Source organism: Rana temporaria, chromosome 8 (genome assembly GCF_905171775.1).
Source record: "Rana temporaria chromosome 8, aRanTem1.1, whole genome shotgun sequence".
NCBI lineage: Eukaryota > Metazoa > Chordata > Amphibia > Anura > Ranidae > Rana > Rana temporaria.
In genome coordinates this window covers 4,424,429-4,440,592 of record NC_053496.1, presented here as the reverse complement: position 1 = coordinate 4,440,592, position 16,164 = coordinate 4,424,429, and the positions used below count along the sequence as shown (strand labels likewise).

The 16,164-nt window shown below is 50.8% G+C and overlaps 2 non-coding genes across 2 annotated transcripts; both read right to left on the bottom strand.

Moving 5' to 3' along the window:
• Positions 1-12,776: 12,776 nt before the first annotated feature.
• TRNAR-UCU lies at positions 12,777-12,848 on the bottom strand. Its single transcript has one exon. It is a non-coding gene; the product is annotated as a tRNA-Arg (tRNA).
• A 1,812-nt stretch (positions 12,849-14,660) lies between these two features.
• Positions 14,661-14,732, bottom strand: TRNAR-UCU. Its single transcript has one exon. It is a non-coding gene; the product is annotated as a tRNA-Arg (tRNA).
• Positions 14,733-16,164: the final 1,432 nt, after the last annotated feature.

Below are 16,164 nucleotides of genomic sequence, written 5' to 3'. Positions count from 1 at the left end.
AGAAACTGGCTGTATTTGGAGGCAAACTGGCTGTATTTGGAGGCAAACTGGCTGTATTTGAGGAGAAACTGGCTGCATTTGGGAGAAACTGTCTGTATTTGGGGAGAAACTGGCTGTATTTGAGGGGAGACTTGCTGTATTTGAGGGGAAACTGGCTGTATTTGAGGAGAAACTGGCTGTATTTGGGGAGAAACTGGCTGTATTTGGGGAGAAACTGGCTGTATTTGGGAGAATCTGGCTGCATTTGAGGGGAAACTGGCTGTATTTGGTGGAAACTGGCTGCATTTGAGGGGAAACTGGCAGTATTTGGGAGAAACTGGATGTATTTGAGGGAAAACTGGCTGTATTTGGGGAGAAACTGGCTGTATTTGGGAGAAACTGGCTGTATTTGAGGGGAAGATGGCTGTATTTGAGGAGAAACTGGCTGTATTTGAGGAGAAACTGGCTGCATTTGAGGGGAAACTGGCTGTATTTGGTGGAAACTGGCTGCATTTGGAGGGAAACTGGCTGTATTTGGGGGGAAACTGGCTGTATTTGGAGGGAAACTGTCTGTATTTGGGGGGAAACTGGCTGTATTTGAGGGGAAACTGGCTGTATTTGAGGGGAAACTGGCTGTATTTGGGAGAAACTGGCTGTATTTGGGAGAAACTGGCTGTATTTGGAAGAAACTGGCTGTATTTGGGAGAAACTGGCTGTATTTGAGGAGAAACTGGCTGCATTTGAGTAAGCCTAGGGCCCTGGGGACCATCGGGCCCCTTACAGATGTAATGCAAAAAACAAAAAGAAATTAAAATGATTAAAAAAAACAAAAAAACGGAGGGGGGGCCGGCTGGGCCCTGGGGACCATTGGGCCCCTTACAGGTTTAATGCAAAAAATAAAAATAAAAAATATTAAAAAAAAATGGGAGGGGGGGGGGGGGCGGCTGGCCCCTGGGGACCATCGGGCCCCTTACAGGTGTAATGCCTGTACCCCCCTGATGGCGGCGCTGCATGTGGTGAGTCTCTCTCATATATTACTTTCACATTTTTAAGTTGCATTAGTGAAATAAATGAACTTTTGCACCATATTCAATTTTTTTGAGTTTTACCTGTACCTTCCCCCCAAAAAATACCTCCCCCAGAGAAATACCACCCCCCCCCTGAGAAATAGTACCCCCCCCCCGAGAAATAGTACCCCCCAGCAAGGGGAGGGGCACTACCAGAGAATTTAGTAAGTCTAGAGTTAGAAGTCGGCAAGCGGACATCTTTATACACCCGCCGGAGTCTCGCTTTTCACACTTATTTTTTAACAGTAAACTCGACTTTTATAGTTAAAAATGACTGTGAAAAACAAGACTCTGGTGGGTGTATAAAGATGTCCGCTTGCCGACTTCAAAGTCTAGGCTTACTGTGGACCAGTACGGGTGTACCAAGATGGCCGCAACGCAACGTCACTTCAGTTGCCTATTCAGATGGGTAGCGGCTTCCTGACAGAACACCTGCCTGCTCGCTCAGTGACGCGCCAGCCCGCTCACCAGGCTGACCGCTCCGCCGGCATGATTTCTCACTCACGGGCCTGCCTGTCCACTCACTCACCCGCCCGCCAGCTCAGTCACCCACCGGCTCACCCGCTCACAGGGCCGGCCTTAGGTGTTCAGGTACCCTGTGCGAGCTAATCTTGCGTCGCCCCCCATCTTCACCCCTCGCCCCCTGGTCACCTAAACGTACACAAAGAGGCTGTCCGGGGCCCCTCCATCCTCTGCCGGGAGCAACAATGAGGAAGAGGTGAGGCAAGAGTCAGCGCCGCCCCCTAGGTGGCAGTGCGCCCTAGGTGGCTGCCTTCCTAATTCGCCTAGTGGTAGCGCTGGCCGGGCCCTGCTGCAACTCACATTTTGCGAGCTGTGATGGCCGCACGGCGCCCCCGTTACCTATGGAGCCCTGTGCGGCCGCACAGCTCGCACACCCCAAAGGCCGGCCCTGCCCGCTCATTATTTTCTCAGGGGGGGAGCAATTGCCCCATTGCCACCCCCCCCCCTGGATCCTCCCCTGCCCCCCAAGGCACACCTCCACGCTTCACCCCCTGAGAAATACCTGAGCTCAGCAATGCTGCGATGGAGGAGACAGTGGACCACACATAAAACCACCTGCAATGTACCCCGGGGGGGCGAGCGGCCACTGTAGGCAAACTGACAAAGGTTAAGGGCGTGCGCATGCACAGCGGGAGTCTGTCAGCAAGTCCCAGCCAAAGTATACACTTATTTTTTTTTATTTTTATTTTTACCAAAGACCATTCTGGCTTAAATTTATGAAGAAATAAAAATTTTTCATTTTTTTCCATTTTTTTTTAATTGGATATGTTTTATAGCAGAAGGTAAAAAAATATGGCCCGGATTCACATACATCGGCACATATTTATGCCGCCGTAGCGTATCTTCTTTACGCCGACGCAGCGCACAGAGGCAAGCGCTGGATTCACAAAGCCAGTGCTGCCAAATCTGCGCTGGGTTTCCTCGGCGTAATCCGGCGTAGGTGGAAGTGGGCGTGAGCCATGCAAATGAGGCGTGACCCCATGCAAATGATGGGCCGAGTCTCAGACAGGTACGTATAACGAACGGCGCATGCGCCGTTCCGTGGACGCATCTCAGTGCGCACGCTCAGAATCACGTCGGAACAACTGCCTAAGATACGTCGGATCACTGCCTACGGCGTGAACGTAACCTACGCCCAGTCATATTCACGTCCTACGTAAAATACGACGGCTGTGTTCCCTGGTCCATACCTTTGCATGAGTTGCGCCTCCTATATTGGGGATTTACTTTACGCCGGACGTACGACTTACGCAAACCGCGTATATTATGCGCCAGGCGCAAGTACGTTCGTGAATCGGCGTATCTCCTTCATTTGCACATGTGCATAAAAAATCAATGGATGCGGCAAATGCGCCCGGCGTAAATATGCGCCCACTCTACGCCGGCGTAGGCAAGTTACGTCGGTCGGATGAAGCCTATTTTTAGGCGTATCTTAGTTTGTGGGTCGGCGCAGAGATACGACGGCGCACATTTGTACTTACGACGGCATATCGCGAGATACGTCGGCGTAAGTGCTTTGTGAATCCGGGCCTATATATATATTTTTTTTTTCAAAATTTTATTTTTTCATTTAGTTGGTTATCAAATGTCACTAAAATAAAGCTCTATTTTTTTTTTTTTACCAAAGATGTAGCGGAAATTTTGGCTCAAATTTATGAAGAGATTTTATTTTTTCCACTTTTTTATTGGATATGTTTTATAGCAGAAAGTATATATATATTTTTTCCGTTTATAACACAAAAAAAAAAAACCCCATTGGTTATCAAATGCCACCAAAAGAAATCTCTATTTTTTTAACCAAAGACGTAGCAGAATACGTTTTGGCTTGAATTTATGAAGACATTTTAATTTTTTTATTGGATATTTTTTAGAGCAGAAGGAAAAAAAATATATAGATTTATATAGATATATAGGGCCAGATCCTCAAAAGAGATACTCCGACTTAAGTGCTGTTCAGTCTGTGTGTAACTTTGGAAACGATCCTCAAAAGGCTTTTTCCAAAGTTACACAGAAGATCCGGCATGTGTAATTGAATTACACTGCCTAATTTTAGGATGCAGTACCGCATCCGCCGCTGGGGGCATTTCGAGTCGAAATGCCGTTGCTAGTATGCAAATTAGCACTTAAGGCGATCCACAAAGCTTTCTAGCTTCTTTTTTGCGCCGTAAGTGTTATTTTGCAAGTGTAAAATTAGGGCTCGTTTTACAAAGTGTAAAGTTAGTCACACCTTGTAAAGGCCCATTGCAGCGACGGCATTTGGTATGCTTTCCCGAGGGAGAACTCCACGTCAATTTGTAAAAAACAAAACCGGCATGGGTTCCCCCCCAGGAGCATACCAGGCCCTTAGGTCTGGTATGGGTTGTAAGGGGACCCCCCTACGCCGAAAAATTGACGTAGGGGGTCCCCCTACAATCCATACCAGACCCGTATCCAAAGCACGGTACCCGGCCGGCCAGGAAGGGAGTGGGGACGAGCGAACGCCCCCCCCCTCCTGAGCCGTGCCAGGCCGCGTGCCCTCAACATGGGGGGGTTGGGTGCTCTGGGGCAGGGGGGCGCACTGCGGGCCCCCCCACCCCAGAGCACCCTGTCCCCATGTTGATGAGGACAGGACCTCTTCCCGACAACCCTTGCCATTGGTTGTCGGGGTCTGCGGGCGGAGGCTTATCGGAATCTGGGAGTCCCCTTTAATAAGGGGGCCCCCAGATACCGGCCCCCCACCCTAAGTGAATGGATATGGGGTACATCGTACCCCTATCCATTCACCTGGAGGCAAAAAGTAAAAGTTAATAAACACACAACACAAGGCTTTTTAAAATAGTTTATTATTCTGCTCCGGACGCCCCCCCTGTCTTCGTTATTAGCTCAATTACCAGGGGGGGCTTCTTCTTCCGCTCTCCGGGGGTCTTCTTCCACTCTCCGGGGGTCTTCCGCTCTCCGGGGGGGCTTCTCCGGACTCCGGGGGGGCTTCTCCGGACTCCGGGGGGCTTCTTCCATCTTCTCCCCTCTTCCGCTCTTGACTCGGCGAACCCCGGTTCTTCTTCAGCTCTCCGGTGCCTTCTTCTTCAGCGCTGGCTGCCTGCTATGTTTGTGTGTTAGCTCGATTTCAAACAGGCAGCCGGCGCGGTCTTCTGTGGCGTCATCTTCTCTTCTGGTCTTCTGTTCTTCCGATGTTGCCTCGTCGCCGGTTGTCGCTGTAATGATGGAAGCGCGCCTTGCATCCCATTTATATAGGCATCGCCGTCCCATCATGCTCCGGTAGGTACCCACGTGGTGGGTGCACGTGGGTAGGCACCCACCACGTGGGTACCTACCGGAGCATGATGGGACGGCGATGCCTATATAAATGGGATGCAAGGCGCGCTTCCATCATTACAGCGACAACCGGCGACGAGGCAACATCGGAAGAACAGAAGACCAGAAGAGAAGATGACGCCACAGAAGACCGCGCCGGCTGCCTGTTTGAAATCGAGCTAACACACAAACATAGCAGGCAGCCAGCGCTGAAGAAGAAGGCACCGGAGAGCTGAAGAAGAACCGGGGTTCGCCGAGTCAAGAGCGGAAGAGGGGAGAAGATGGAAGAAGCCCCCCGGAGTCCGGAGAAGCCCCCCCGGAGTCCGGAGAAGCCCCCCCGGAGAGCGGAAGACCCCCGGAGAGTGGAAGAAGACCCCCGGAGAGCGGAAGAAGAAGCCCCCCCTGGTAATTGAGCTAATAACGAAGACAGGGGGGGCGTCCGGAGCAGAATAATAAACTATTTTAAAAAGCCTTGTGTTGTGTGTTTATTAACTTTTACTTTTTGCCTCCAGGTGAATGGATAGGGGTACGATGTACCCCATATCCATTCACTTAGGGTGGGGGGCCGGTATCTGGGGGCCCCCTTATTAAAGGGGACTCCCAGATTCCGATAAGCCTCCGCCCGCAGACCCCGACAACCAATGGCAAGGGTTGTCGGGAAGAGGTCCTGTCCTCATCAACATGGGGACAGGGTGCTCTGGGGTGGGGGGGCCCGCAGTGCGCCCCCCTGCCCCAGAGCACCCAACCCCCCCATGTTGAGGGCACGCGGCCTGGCACGGCTCAGGAGGGGGGGGGACGCTCGCTCGTCCCCACTCCCTTCCTGGCCGGCCGGGTACCGTGCTTTGGATACGGGTCTGGTATGGATTGTAGGGGGACCCCCTACGTCAATTTTTCGGCGTGGGGGGGTCTCCTTACAACCCATACCAGACCTAAGGACCTGGTATGCTCCTGGGGGGGGAACCCATGCCGATTTTTTCTTTGAAAATTGGCATGGAGTTCTCCCTCAGGAATGCATGCCGCTGTCATTTTTTTTTCCCCGACGCAACTTTAAGCCGTCGCGATCCTCAAAACTCGGCGTAACGTAACTTCGCGCATGCGCAGTACGGCCGACGCGCATGCGCAGTACGGCCGGCGCGGGAGCGCGCCTCATTTAAATGGGACTCGCCCCATTTGAATAGGAACGCCTTGCGCCGGCGGAATTTTAGTTACACAGCCTGAATTTTCTAGATAAGTGCTTTGTGGATCAGGCACTTAGGTAGAAACTTTAAGCCAGTGTAACTTAAATTGGATTTTTTAAGTTACGTCAGGTTTTTGTGGATCTGGCCCCTACTGTACAGTATATCTATATATAAAAAAAAAAAGTTTTTTTCGTTTATAACACAAAAAAAGCACTGTTTATCAAATGCCACCAAATTAAAGCTCTCTATTTATATTTTTTTATTTTACCAAAGACTAATTTTGGCTCAAATCCATTTTTATTATTGGATATGTTTTATAGCAGAAGGTAAAATATATGCTGCTCTGGTGGTCCCCCATGTGCTCCTCTGGTCCCTCACATGCTCTGATGGTCCCCCATGTGCTCTGCTGGTCCCTCACATGCTCCGCTGGTCCCCTTGCATTCTGCTCTGGTCCCCTGCTTGCTGCTCTGGTCCCTCACGTGCTGCGCTGGTCCCCCGCATGCTCCACTGGTCCCCTGCATGCTCCGCTGGTCCCCCATGTGCTCCGCGGGTCCCCCGTGTGCTCTGCTGGTCACCTGCATGCTTCTCTCGTCCCATCCATGCTGCTCTGGTCCCTCACGTGCTGCGCTGGTCCCCTGCATGCTCCGCTGGACCCCCATGTGCTCTGCTGGTCCCCTGCATGAATGAACGCTGTGGTGGGGAGTCTGGGGGGGGGTCAGTCTGAGCTGGGGGTCTGTGATTTGGGGGGTCAGTCTGTGATTTGGGGGGGTCAGTCTGTGATAGGGGGTCTGTGATGAGGAGTCGGGGGGGTCAGTCTGTGATTGGGGGCCTGTGATGGGTCAGGTCAGTCTGTAATGAGGGGTCTGTGATTTGGGTGGTCAGTCTGTGATGGGTCAGTCTGTGAAGGGGGGTTCAGTCTGTGATTGTGGGGGGTTCAGTCTGTGATTGGGGGGATCAGTCTGTGATGGGGGGGTCAGTTTGTGATGGGGGGGTCTGTGATTGGGGGTGATCAGTCTGTGATGGGGTGGTCTGTGATTGGGGGGATCAGTCTGTGATGGGGTGGTCTGTGATTGGGGGGGATCAGTCTGTGATGGTGTGGTCTGTGAATGTGTGTGGGGGGGGGGGGGTCAGTCTGTGATTGGGGGATCAGTCTGTGATAGGGGTTCTGTGATTTGGGGGGGGGTCAGTCTGAGATGGGGCTTCTGTGATTTGGGGGGATCAGTCTGTGATTGGGGGTCTGTGATGGGTCAGGTCAGTCTGTAATGAGAGGTCTGTGATTTGGGTGGTCAGTCTGTGATGGGATGGTCTGTGATGGGAGGGTCTGTGATGGGAGGGTCTGTGATGGGAGGGTCTGTGATGGGAGAGTCTGTGATGGTAGGGTCTGTGATGGGAGGGTCTGTGATGGGAGGGTCTGTGATGGGAGAGTCTGTGATGGGTCAGTCTGTGATATGAGGGTCTGTGATATGAGGGTCTGTGATATGAGGGTCTGTGATATGAGGGTCTGTGATGGGTCAGTCTGTGATGGGAGGGTCTGTGATATGAGGGTCTGTGATGGGTCAGTCTGTGATGGGAGGGTCTGTGATGGGAGGGTCTGTGATATGAGGGTCTGTGATGGGTCAGTCTGTGATGGGAGGGTCTGTGATGGGAGGGTCTGTGATAAGTCAGTCTGTGATGGGAGGGTCTGTGGTATGAGGGTCTATGATGGGTCAGTCTCTGACCACTATACTATACTGACCACTACACTACACTGACCACTATACTATACTGACCACTACACTATACTGACCACTATACTATACTGACCACTACACTGACCACTATACTATACTGACCACTACACTACACTGACCACTATACTATACTGACCACTACACTATACTGACCACTATACTATACTGACCACTATACTATACTGACCACTACACTACACTGACCACTATACTATACTGACCACTACACTACACTGACCACTATACTATACTGACCACTACAGTATACTGACCACTATACTATACTGACCACTATACTATACTGACCACTACACTACACTGACCACTACACTATACTGACCACTACACTATACTGACCACTATACTATACTGACCACTATACTATACTGACCACTATACTATACTGACCACTACACTACACTGACCACTACACTATACTGACCACTACACTACACTGACCACTACACTACACTGACCACTATACTATACTGACCACTACACTACACTGACCACTACACTATACTGACCACTACACTATACTGACCACTATACTATACTGACCACTATACTATACTGACCACTACACTACACTGACCACTACACTATACTGACCACTACACTATACTGACCACTATACTATACTGACCACTACACTATACTGACCACTATACTATACTGACCACTATACTATACTGACCACTATACTAACTGACCTCTACACTACACTGACCACTACACTACACTGACCACTATACTATACTGACCACTACACTACACTGACCACTACACTATACTGACCACTACACTACACTGACCACTATACTATACTGACCACTACACTATACTGACCACTATACTATACTGACCACTATACTATACTGACCACTACACTACACTGACCACTACACTATACTGACCACTACACTATCCTACCTACAGTATTCCTATTTTGGGGACCATCGGGCCACTTACAGGTATAATGAAAAAAAGAAAAACGGGAGAGGGGCCAGGCGGGCCCCTGGGGACCATCGGGCCCCTTACAGGTGTAATGCCTGGACCACCCTGATGGCGGCCCTGGTCCCGTCTTACGTGGTGTACGTCACCGCGCTTTAGACGGGCGGTATTTGGCCTGAACGTGTGTATGCAAGGCAGGCTTGAGAGGAATCCCGTCGGTGGAAAAAACGTTTTTTTTCCTGACGAAAAAAAACGGTGGTGTGTACGAGGCATTAGGGTCTCAAGAAATGAGATCGGATTATAGAAGGACTCTGAAGGGGACTCAGATGTATAGAAGGACTCTGAAGGGGACTCAGATGTATAGAAGGATTCTGAAGGGGACTCAGATGTATAGAAGGACTCTGAAGGGGACTCAGATGTATAGAAGGACTCTGAAGGGGACTCGGATGTATAGAAGGACTCTGAAGGGGTATCAGATGTATAGAAGGACTCTGAAGAGGTATCAGATGTATAGGAGGACTCTGAAGGGGACTCAGATGTATAGAAGGACTCTGAAGGGGACTCCGATGTATAGAAGGACTCTGAAGGGGACTCAGATGTATAGAAGGACTCTGAAGGGGACTCAGATGCATAGAAGGACTCTGAAGGGGACTCGGATGTATAGAAGGACTCTGAAGGGGCCTCAGATGTATAGGAGGACTCTGAAGGGGACTCGGATGTATAGAAGGACTCTGAAGGGGACTCTGATGTATAGAAGGACTCTGAAGGGGACTCTGATGTATAGAATGACTCTGAAGGGGACTCTGATGTATAGAAGGACTCTGAAGGGGACTCTGATGTATAGGAGGACTCTGAAGGGGACTCTGATGTATAGAATGACTCTGAAGGGGACTCTGATGTATAGAAGGACTCTGAAGGGGACTCGGATGTATAGAAGGACTCTGAAGGGGACTCTGATGTATAGAAGGACTCTGAAGGGGTCTCAGATGTATAGAAGGACTCTGAAGGGGACTCAGATGTATAGGAGGACTCTAAAGGGGACTCGCATGTATAGAAGGACTCTGAAGGGGACTCTGATGTATAGAAGGACTCTGAAGGGGACTCTGATGTATAGAATGACTCTGAAGGGGACTCTGATGTATAGGAGGACTCTGAAGGGGACTCTGATGTATAGAAGGACTCTGAAGGGGACTCTGATGTATAGGAGGACTCTGAAGGGGACTCTGATGTATAGGAGGATTCTGAAGGGGACTCTGATGTATAGGAGGACTCTGAAGGGGACTCTGATGTATAGAATGACTCTGAAGGGGACTCTGATGTATAGAAGGACTCTGAAGGGGACTCTGATGTATAGAAGGACTCTGAAGGGGACTCTGATGTATAGAAGGACTCTGAAGTGGACTCAGATGTATAGAAGGACTCTGAAGGGGACTCAGATGTATAGAAGGACTCTGAAGGGGACTCGGATGTATAGAAGGACTCTGAAGGGGACTCTGATGTATAGAATGACTCTGAAGGGGACTCTGATGTATAGAAGGACTCTGAAGGGGACTCTGATGTATAGGAGGACTCTGAAGGGGACTCTGATGTATAGAAGGACTCTGAAGGGGACTCTGATGTATAGAAGGACTCTGAAGGGGACTCTGATGTATAGAAGGACTCTGAAGGGGACTCTGATGTATAGGAGGACTCTGAAGGCGACTCTGATGTATAGAATGACTCTGAAGGGGACTCTGATGTATAGAAGGACTCTGAAGGGGACTCTGATGTATAGAAGGACTCTGAAGGGGACTCTGATGTATAGAAGGACTCTGAAGGGGACTCTGATGTATAGAAGGACTCTGAAGTGGACTCAGATGTATAGAAGGACTCTGAAGGGGACTCAGATGTATAGAAGGACTCTGAAGGGGACTCGGATGTATAGAAGGACTCTGAAGGGGACTCTGATGTATAGAATGACTCTGAAGGGGACTCTGATGTATAGAAGGACTCTGAAGGGGACTCTGATGTATAGGAGGACTCTGAAGGCGACTCTGATGTATAGAATGACTCTGAAGGGGACTCTGATGTATAGAAGGACTCTGAAGGGGACTCTGATGTATAGAAGGACTCTGAAGGGGACTCTGATGTATAGGAGGACTCTGAAGGCGACTCTGATGTATAGAATGACTCTGAAGGGGACTCTGATGTATAGAAGGACTCTGAAGGGGACTCTGATGTATAGAAGGACTCTGAAGGGGACTCTGATGTATAGAAGGACTCTGAAGGGTATAGAAGGACTCCTCTGGTATGAAATATAAAAACCTAAAGCCGCAGTCACATGACCATCCTCCCCTCTTCTGGTTACTTCCTGGGGTCCTCTCTCAGGTGTCCTCACCACTGCCTGTGGTCACATGACCATAGGGTGACCACCTTTCCAAACTACAATTCAGGGACACCCCCCCCCCTTCCCAAAAATCAGCTTGTGGTGTAACGAATCACAGCACAGTGATTGGACACAAGAGGCGGGATTTATGATTTCTCCAATCACAAGCAGGGGGCGGGGACTGTGCTCCCCCAGGCATTCCCGGCCAGGACAAGTACTGTCAGTGAGTAAAGCAGTGATGTGGCGGCCTATTTTGGGGGCATCAGATTGGCCCTGGGGGGGGGGGGGGACTGTCCCGGGCAATACACAGATTTGTGCATTGCACGAATCTATATATTGTCGCCTCCGCCCACTATTCAGATGGCCGGCCCCCTGACGAGCGCCACCCATCTGAATAACGCCAGCTGGTTGGCTGTGGAAGTGTCTGTCAGAGCCAGCCGGCTCTGATAGGCTTTCCAATTACAGCCTGAGGGCTCTAATCGGCTTCCAAATAGTTAACCAGGGGATGCAGGGGGTGTGCGTTCCCTGGTTAGCACTGACAGGCGTCTCAGCCAATCGGGTTCACCGGGTCTGGTTACTGGTAACCTGATTGGCTGAAGCGACATCGAGGGCGGGACTACTTCGAGGGATTGTGAAGGAGGATCCGAGGATGGCTGACCGAGAAAGGTAAGTGCCAGGCAGGGGGGGGGGGGGGGGCGACGACAATCTGGCGCCATTTTAGGGGCAAACTGGCGGCAATTGATGGGCACAGTGGCGACAATGGCATGGGAAAATGGCTGTGTTTGGCATGGCACAGTGGTGACAATTGATGGGCACAGTGGTGACAATTGATGGCACAGTGGCTGTGTTTGGCATGGCACAGTGGCAACAATTGATGGGCACATTGGTGACAATGGCATGGCACAGTGGCGACAATTGATGGGCACATTGGCGACAATTGATGGGCACAGTGGTGACATTTGATGGCACAGTGGCTGCGTTTAGCATGGCACAGTGGCGACATTTGATGGCACAGTGGCTGCGTTTGGAATGGCACAGTGGCGATAATTGATGGGCACAGTGGCGACAATGGCATGGCACAGTGGCGACAATTGATGGGCACATTGGCGACAATGGCATGGCATAGTGGCGACAATTGATGGGCACAGTGGTGACAATTGATGGGCACAGTGGCGACAATGGCATGGCAAAGTGGCTGCGTTTGGCATGGCACAGTGGCAACAATTGATGGCACAGTGGCTGCGTTTGGCATGGCACAGTGGCGACAATCGATGGGCACAGTGGTGACAATTTTATGGCACAGTGGCTGCAATTGATGTTTTTTTTTTTTTTTTTTGTTTGCACCCCCCCCAAAAAAATTGAGCACCAACCGCCGCTGCCCGCGCTCCATTATTATGTGTATCGTGTTGGAATAATTGTATCGAGTGTTTTGATGATTTCTGTGGAGACCTTTTTTATTACATTACATTATATAGACCTTCTCTACCCATTCCTATGTAAGTACGCCCTTTGTAATGATACAAGTATTCTGCTCATTGGTCGGTCTCATTTCATAGTGAGCTTCATATAAAGTCCCACAAATCTCTTTCCTTTCTCATATATACTCAACACTTAATCTGTATAACACTCCCCCCCCCCCCCCCCCCGGGGACTCAATACACTTAGAAGGTGAGGAAGCCATCTTGGCGACTGCGTTGGCCGGGAATCGAACCCGGGTCTTCTGCTTAGAAAGCAGCTGTGCTAACCACTGCACCACCGACGCAAAAAGTAGCATGTCTTTTATAGTGTGGGAGGAAACCGGAGAACCCGGAGGAAACCCACGCAAGCACAGGGAGAACATGCAAACTCCATGCAGATAGTGTCCTGGTCAGGATTTGAACCAAGGACCCCAGTGCTGCAAGGCTCACCACTGAGCCTCTGTGCTGCCCATATACGGCCTCTGTACTCTAAGGCCCGCCCCCGCTGAGCGGGGTACATCAGTGATGTCCAATAGAGCTGAGAGATGATGGAAAGAAAGAAAGAGGGAAGGAAGGAAAGAAAGAGAGTAGCATGTCTTTTATAGTGTGGGAGGAAACCGGAGAACCCGGAGGAAATCCACGCAAGCACAGGGAGAACATGCAAACTCCATGCAGATAGTTTCCTGGTCAGGATTTGAATACTGCCTGAGGGCTCTAATCGGCTTCCAAATAGTTAACCAGCGGACGCAGGGGGTGTGCGTTCCCTGGTTAGCACTGACAGGCGTCTCAGCCAATCAGGTCCACCGGTTCTGGTTACTGGTAACCTGATTGGCTGAAGCGACATCGAGGGCGGGACTACTTGTGATGGAGGATCCGAGGATGGCTGACCGAGAAAGGTAAGTGCCGGGGGGGGGGGGACAATCTGGTGCCATTTTAGGGGCAAACTGGCAGCAATTGATGGGCACAGTGGCATGGGAAAGTGGCTGCGTTTGGCATGGCACAGTGGCGACAATTGATAGGCACAGTGGCTGTGTTTGGCATGGCACAGTGGCAACAATTGATGGGCACATTGGTGACAATGGCATGGCACAGTGGCGACAATTGATGGGCACAGTGGTGACAATTGATGGCACAGTGGCTGCGTTTAGCATGGCACAGTGGCGACAATGGCATGGCACAGTGGCTGTGTTTGGCATGGCACAGTGGCGACAATTGATGGGCACATTGGCGACAATGGCATGGCACAGTGGCTGTGTTTGGTATGGCACAGTGGCGACAATTGATGGGCACAGTGGTGAGAATGGCATGGCACAGTGGTGACAATTCATGGCACAGTGGCTGCGTTTGGAATGGCACAGTGCCGACAATTGATGGGCACAGTGGCTGCGTTTGGAATGGCACAGTGCCGACAATTGATGGGCACAGTGGCTGCGTTTGGCATGGCACAGTGGTGACAATTGATGGGCACAGTGGCGACAATTGATGGGCACAGTGGCTGCGTTTGGCATGGCACAGTGGCGACAATTGATGGGCACAGTGGCTGCGTTTGGCATGGCACAGTGGCGACAATTGATGGGCACAGTGGCTGCGTTTGGCATGGCACAGTGGCGACAATTGATGGGCACAGTGGCTGCGTTTGGCATGGCACAGTGGCAACAATTGATGGCACAGTGGCTGCGTTTGGCATGGCACAGTGGCGACAATTGATGGGCACAGTGGCGACAATTTTATGGCACAGTGGCTGCAATTGATGTTTTTTTTTTGTTTGCACCCCCCCCAAAAAAATTGAGCACCAACCGCCACTGCCCGCGCTCCATTATTATGTGTGTCGTGTTGGAATAATTGTATCGAGTGTTTTGATGATTTCTGTGGAGACCTTTTTTATTACATTACATTATATAGACCTTCTCTACCCATTCCTATGTAAGTACGCCCTTTGTAATGATACAAGTATTCTGCTCATTGGTCGGTCTCATTTCATAGTGAGCTTCATATAAAGTCCCACAAATCTCTTTCCTTTCTCATATATACTCAACACTTAATCTGTATAACACCCCCCCCCCCCCCCCCCCCGGGGACTCAATACACTTAGAAGGTGAGGAAGCCATCTTGGCGACTGCGTTGGCCGGGAATCGAACCCGGGTCTTCTGCTTAGAAAGCAGCTGTGCTAACCACTGCACCACCAACGCAAAGGTAGCATGTCTTTTATAGTATGGGAGGAAACCGGAGATCCCGGAGGAAACCCACGCAAGCACAGGGAGAACATGCAAACTCCATGCAGATAGTGTCCTGGTCAGGATTTGAACCAAGGACCCCAGTGCTGCAAGGCTCACCACTAAGCCTCTGTGCTGCCCATATACGGCCTCTGTACTCTAGGGCCCGCCCCCGCTGAGCGGGGTACATCAGTGATGTCCAATAGAGATCAGAGATGATGGAAAGAAAGAAAGAGGGAAGGAAGGAAAGAAAGAGAGTAGCATGTCTTTTATAGTGTGGGAGGAAACCGGAGAACCCGGAGGAAATCCACGCAAGCACAGGGAGAACATGCAAACTCCATCCAGATAGTTTCCTGGTCAGGATTTGAACCAAGGACCCCAGTGCTGCAAGGCTCACCACTAAGCCTCTGTGCTGCCCATTTGCGGCCTCTGTACTCTAAGGCCCGCCCCCGCTGAGCGGGGTACATCAGTGATGTCCAATAGAGATCAGAGATGATGGAAAGAAAGAAAGAGGGAACTCCATGCAGATAGTGTCTCGGTCAGGATTTGATCCAAGGACCCCAGTGCTGCAAGGCTAAACACTTAGGCCCGGATTCACAAAGCACTTGCGCCGACGTATCTCGAGTTACGCCGCGTAAGTGCAAATATGCGCTGTGGTATCTCTGCGCCGTGCCCACAAAACTAAGATACGCCTGAAAATAGGCTTCATCCGACCGACGTAACTTGCCTACGCCGGCGTAGACTGGGCGCATATTTACGCTGGACGCATTTGGCGCTCCCATTGATTTTCTATTCACATATGCAAATGAGGGAGATACGGCGATTCCCGAACGTACGTCCGTCCGACGCAGTGCGCGTAAAGTTATACGTCCGGCGTAAAGTTCTGCCCCATAAAGGAGGTGTAACTCAGCAGCATCCATGCAAAGGGCTGCACCAGGGAACACAAGCCGACGTATTTTACGTAGGACGTGAATAGGGCTGGGCGTTGGTTACGTTCACGCCGTAGGCAGTGATCCGGCGTATCTTAGGAAGTTGTTCCGACATGATTGTGAGCATGCGCACTGGGAATGCGTCCACGGGACGGCGCATGCGCAGTTGGCGATACGTGTCTGTCTGGCGCTCGGCACATCATTTGCATGAGGTCACGCCTCATTAGCATGGCTCACGCCCACTTCCACCTACGCCTTGGAAACCCAGCGCAGATTTGGAAGTACCGGCTTTGTGAATTCAGTGCTTTTGCTTCTCTGCGCTGCGTCGGCGTAGCATAAAGGAGATACGATACGGCGGCATAAATATGCACCAGTGTCTGTGAATCCGGGCCTAAGCCTCTGTGCTGCCCATATACGGTCTCTGTTCTATAGGGCCCGCCCCTGCTGAGCGGGGTACATTAGTGATGTCCAATAGAGCT